The sequence below is a fragment of the Procambarus clarkii genome, chromosome 57, assembly GCF_040958095.1.
Source record: "Procambarus clarkii isolate CNS0578487 chromosome 57, FALCON_Pclarkii_2.0, whole genome shotgun sequence".
In the NCBI taxonomy this organism is placed as follows: Eukaryota; Metazoa; Arthropoda; class Malacostraca; order Decapoda; family Cambaridae; genus Procambarus; species Procambarus clarkii.
The window spans coordinates 10,038,910-10,044,909 of record NC_091206.1 but is presented as its reverse complement, the minus strand read 5'-3'; the positions used below and the strand labels follow the sequence as shown (position 1 = coordinate 10,044,909).

General features: G+C 43.9%; 1 protein-coding gene across 3 annotated transcripts in view; it reads left to right on the top strand.

The window, feature by feature from the left end:
• The first annotated feature begins 2,613 nt into the window (after window positions 1–2,613).
• Window positions 2,614–6,000, top strand: part of LOC123745078 (tyrosine-protein kinase Dnt) — a 316,401-nt gene continuing 313,014 nt past the window's right edge. For 2 of the 3 annotated variants that reach the window (XM_069306249.1, XM_069306250.1), the window contains exon 1: window positions 2,614–2,772. The gene's annotated coding sequence lies outside the window, so the exon portion shown is untranslated. The remainder of the gene's footprint in view (window positions 2,773–6,000) is intronic. The other variant, XM_069306248.1, reaches the window with a different exon arrangement.

The following is a 6,000-nucleotide window of genomic DNA, read 5'->3' as shown; positions in this document are numbered from 1 at the left end:
ACAAGCTCACCATACCAGAGTGTACAGAAGGTCACTATACCTGGATGTACACAAGGTCACCATACCAGAGTGTACACAAGGTCACCATACCAGAGTGTACACAAGCTCACCATACCAGAGTGTACAGAAGGTCACTATACCTGGATGTACACAAGGTCACCATACCAGAGTGTACACAAGGTCACCATACCAGAGTGTACACAAGGTCACCATACCAGAGTGTACACAAAGTCACCATACCAGAGTGTACACAAGGTCACTATACCAGAGTGTACACAAGGTCACCATACCAGAGTGCACACAAAGGTCACCATACCTGAGTGTACACAAGGTCACTATACCAGAGTGTACACAAGGTCACCATACCAGAGTGCACACAAAGGTCACCATACCTGAGTGTACACAAGGTCACTATACCAGAGTGTACACAAGGTCACCATACCAGAGTGTACACAAGGTCACTATACCAGAGTGTACACAAGGTCACCATACCTGGATGTACACAAAGTCACCATACCAGAGTGTACACAAGGTCACCATACCAGAGTGTACACAAGGTCACCATACCAGAGTGTACAGAAGGTCACTATACCAGAGTGTACAATTTCTTAAGCATCGACCTCGACAGGTTTGGTGGGTTGCTTGGGTTCGCACGTGTCAGGTCATGCCAAACAGTTGCGCCTTTACCTCAAGTGACAAAAGACGAGACACGGAAGGCGTCAGTATTATTATGGCGCTTTAACTGTTAACGGATTGGTCGACTCCGTACAAAGATGCGACGTATGAGGTGAGAGGAGAGAGTAAACGCCTTCGCTTCTGATTGGTCCTTTAGACAGCCGTCCACCACACGTAATGCGTTGGGGGTTTGGAACCAATCAACCTCTGCGTCCAAACTCAGCTGGTTAGGCTCAACCACTTGGAAATCGACTCTAATATTCTGGGCTAATCGCGAGAATATTAAAATATTGGTAATATTTAACACTATTAATATTTAAATTTTGGCAATATGTATATATTAGAAACATTTAAATCCAGCTTATTTCTAAATATTGTAAATATGGTATATAGACCTAACAGGAAGGACAAACAGACAGACGATCAATACATTAGTAATGTTGGAAAAAGGAAGTATTGAGAGAGAAAAACACATCCTAGAGAATTTTGGGAATGAGTTAATATCGAAGTATGAATATTGAAAATGAGAGAGCGGAGGGGAATGAGCAAGACCGATTATTTCAGTGCGTGGAAGTTGGAGCATGAATTATGTATGTGTGGTTGTGTGTGGTGGAGAAGACGGCTCGGGGAGGCATGATCCACGTACATGTGTGGATGAGTTACAGTGTTGGGGAGTGGATGAAGTGGTGAGAGAGAGGGAGAGGGGGATGAAAGAGAGAGAGAGAGGGAGAGAGAGAGAGAGAGAGAGAGAGAGAGAGAGAGAGGAGGGTGACAGAGGTGGCGTGGGCCGGGCGCCAAGCAAGAGTGCCAGGCCATGAGAGAGCTGGCAGCAGGGTCGGCAGCGGACCTTAGTGCCTCCTTGGCTCTCGTGTGAGGTGGTTGTACGCTCGTGGCTCCCGCTGAACCCAGTGCCACTGCCTCGTGTGCCTGGCACCACCCAGATGTGCTCAGAAACTCTGATATTACCATTGTGAAAGTGATTGCCTCGTTCCGAACTACACATTCTCAATAACAGTACGTAACTGCGAGGATATCGGAAAGCAGTTTATGGACTGGAAAGATATTTTTGCACACATGAGCCCCGAGAAACAATTCCAATAGATTTGCATACCAGAGTGTTCATTTAACTCATACACACCCCGCTGCGGCCTCGTCTCCTTCAGGTCATAGTCCCCCCACGCACTCACACACACACACAAACACACACACATACACACATGAGTCCAGACTGGGAGAAGGAGCTTGACACATGGGCTTCAGGAGAGTGTGTTTACGTGCTGGCGGCCTGCGAATGAACTGCACTCAGTCCAGGTGACAAGTGTAAACAGATGAAAGTTGTGTTATCGTCAGTGCCGTGTTGGGTTGCTGAGTGTGGGCTCCCGCCATCCAGGACAGCCAGGTGTGTGGTAGCGTAGAGGGGAAGTTGGAGCAAGAGCCAGGTGTGTGGTTGTGAGAGTGGAGCAGGCTCTTGGAAGCGGCGTTTCTCTCTTCGTGACTGTTGGGTGGCTCTTGCCTGATTTCCACACACACACACACACACACAAATACACGCACACAAGCACCAATTCATACACATACATATACCAAGACATACACACACACAAGTACCAGGAGATACATACATACACTAAAACATATATATTTAATACACACATACACACACACACACAAACACACACAGGCACCAATATATACTCTCAAGCACACACTCAAACCTAAACGCATATTCACACACACACACACACACACACACACACACACACACACACACACACACACACACACACACACACACACACACACACACACACACACACAGGCACCAATATATACTCTCAAGCACACACTCAAACCTAAACGCATATTCACACACACACACACACACACACACACACACACACACACACACACACACACACACACACACACACACACAAACACACACAGGCACCAATATATACTCTCAAGCACACACTCAAACCTAAACGCATATTCACACACACACACACACACACACACACACACACACACACACACACACACACACACACACACACCATCGAGCGGGTCACTACTCGTACCTCCATAAACTGACAGGTAAGAGAATTCCAGTTACAAAAAATATTGGGATAGGCAGAACATTTTTATTTATTTGAAATGTGCGATTCTTATTTATAAATGTATGTAATGAAATGTTTTTTTAAAATATATAAACGCCACTGTTTCTATTGATGTTTGTGTATGAGATTAGATAGAAATACACTGTTCTTAAACGCTCATCTTCGGCTGAACTAAGACTAGAAGGTCAAAACGTGCACCCTAATTACTCATTCTTGACCTGAATATGCTCCAGAACTGAGCGAAATGTTGTAGAAAATAAATCCTTCAATAATTACTACGAGTTTCTTCACCATAAATTTGGGTAACTTGATTGTTCTTCTTAATCTCAAATATATACATAAATATATATATATATATATATATATATATATATATATATATATATATATATATATATATATATATATAGTGGATGTCAGAAACTCGCCAGAGACTGTTGATAAAAAATGTTTTCCCACGTTCAATTTTTTGTGTTTTTTAGTTGAATTTTGAACCATTGTTTTATCAAATGTAGATTTATTGAAATTTTAAACTGCAAATACAAAAGAGGTCATGCAAATGTGGACCTGGTCTGTCCTATAGAGTGCTGTGAAAAGGCTAGGTGAAATTGGACCAGCCTTTTTATATGCAAAGATGAACTAAACGCTCTCTCTTTAAAGTGAAAGATGAGTGTTCTTTTGTGAGTGTGTGTGTGTGTGTGTGTGTGTGTGTGTGTATGTGTGTGTGTGTGTGTGTGTACTCGGACCTATCCTGTTTCTGATATACATAAATGATCTTCCAGAGGGTATAGGTTCATTCCTCTCACTGTTTGCTGACGATGCCAAAATTATGAGAAGGATTAAGAGAGAGAGGAGGATAGCTTGAGGCTTCAAGAAGACCTTGACAAGCTGCAGGAATGGTCGAACAAGTGGTTGTTAGAGTTTAACCCAATAAAATGTAATGTAATGAAGATAGGTGTAGGGAGCAGGAGACCAGATACAAGGTATCATTTGGGAGATGAAATATTTCAAGAGTCAAAGAGAGAGAAAGATCTGGGGTGGATATTACGCCAGACCTGTCCCCTGAAACCCAAATCAAGAGGATAACATCAGCGGCATATGCCCGGCTGGTCAACATAAGAACGGCCTTTAGAAACTTGTGTAAGGAATCATTCAGAACTTTGTATACCACATATGTCAGGCCAATCCTGGAGTATGCGGCTCCAGCATGGAGTCCATATCTAGTCAAGCATAAGTCTAAGCTGGAAAAGATTTTAAGGTTTGCCACCAGACTAGTACCCGAACTGAGGGGTATGAGCTACGAGGAGAGACTACAGGAATTAAACCTCACGTCACTGGAAGACAGAAGAGTTAGGGGGACATGAAGATTCTGAGAGGAATTGATAGGGTAGATAAAGTCAGACCATTTAACTCAAGGGGCACACGCACTAGGAGACACAGGTGGAAATTAAGTGCCCAAATGAGCCATTGAGACATTAGAAAGAATTTTTTCAGAATCAGAGTAGTAGACAAATGGAATGCATTAGGAAATGATATGGTGGAGGCTGACTCCATACACAGTTTCAAATGTCGATACGATAGAGCTCGAGGATCGTAGGAATCTGTACGCCAGTAGATTGACAATTGAGAGGCGGGACCAAAGAGCCAAAAGCTCAACCCCTGCTAACACAACTAGGTGAGTATACACACACACATTGAAAAATCCGAGCATTGGAATAGGGGAACCAACATGGCAGGAGACACCAAAACAGTGGGAGGTGAGGGACAAGATGACTTGATTAAGGCAATCGCTCACCTGTGGAGTCAAGACAGTGAAGAACCGAGGGTAATGAGGGAGCCAGTAATAAACCTGCAGGATGAGCTGAAGGCAGCAAAGGAGAGATAAACAGCCTGAAAGAGACTCCTACTCGATACCAGACACGAACCATCCCTCAAGAAGCTGGTACTGTATCTGTAGAGGGGACTTCTGCAATACAACCCTCATTTGCAGAATTGTTAAGAGAAAGCCCTGAAGATCTATGTCTGTAATAAAGGAAGTTTCCATGAAAGTGGCTACTTCTCAGGAAGCATCTAGATGTACTAGCTGGCTGATAGAGACAAAAAGAGCAGTAGTCATAGTAGGCATTAAGGAACAAGTAGGGGCCAGTCCATTGCAGTGGAGTGATCTGGACAAAACTGACGTTAAAGAGATCCTTGAAGGGGTACAGATGGAGAGGACTCAGCAGAATATTGAAAAAAATTTCAGGCTTGGACAGTACAACAAGGATAGAGACCGATTGATAAAGGTGGTATTCACGAGCAAGAACACAAAAGAGGAGCTATTACCAAGGAAGAGTAGACTAATAAATGTACCAAAATTCAAAGCAGTATTCCTGCAGAAGGATATGATAAGGGAAGAGAGAATGAGGGCAGCAGCCACAAGCATGGAGGGCAGGATGAGAGAAAGGAATCAGGGAACCACAACTCCAAAGCCTACATTCCCAGAGGGGAGTGGGGAACACTGCACAAACAGTTCAACAGCCCCAGTGAGAGGAGCACCCCCCCCCCCCCTTCAGAGGTGGGGGGTGGTGCTCAGAGAGTCACTGAAGGTGAAGAGAGTCCCCTTCAAGGTGATGTACTCGATCATAGATGGAATTACAAGCAAAGCAAGTGAACTAAGGGAAAGAGCACAAGAAGTGAACCCGGATGTAATTGGACTTACAGAAACAAAACTCTTGGGAATTATTACGAATGCGGTATTTCTATAGGAATACACTGAAATAAGGAAAGAGAGGGAAGGAATGGGAGAATGCGGTGTTTCTCCAGGACTACACTGTTATAAGGAAAGAGAGGGAAGGAAGGGGAGTGGTCTACCAATGAGAGAGGAATGGAGCTTCAAGGTGATGGTTATTTCGGGCTGCAAAGGTTCAGAGACTACATTACAGGCACCATGACGATGGGAGGACCACGAGTAGTGGTAGCAATGATATATAACTTTTCACAAAACAACAGAAGACCCAGATAAGAGTATGACAACAACATCAGGGCAGTTAATACTATAATTGAGATGGCAGCCTCTGCTGCCTGTAGAAATAGATCCCATCTGCTCATCATGGGGGACTTCAATCATGGAAGAATAGACTGGGAGAACAAGGAAACACATGGAGGTGAAGAAACATGGAGAGCTAAACTATTGGAGGTGGCGACAAAAAACTTTCTAAGCCAG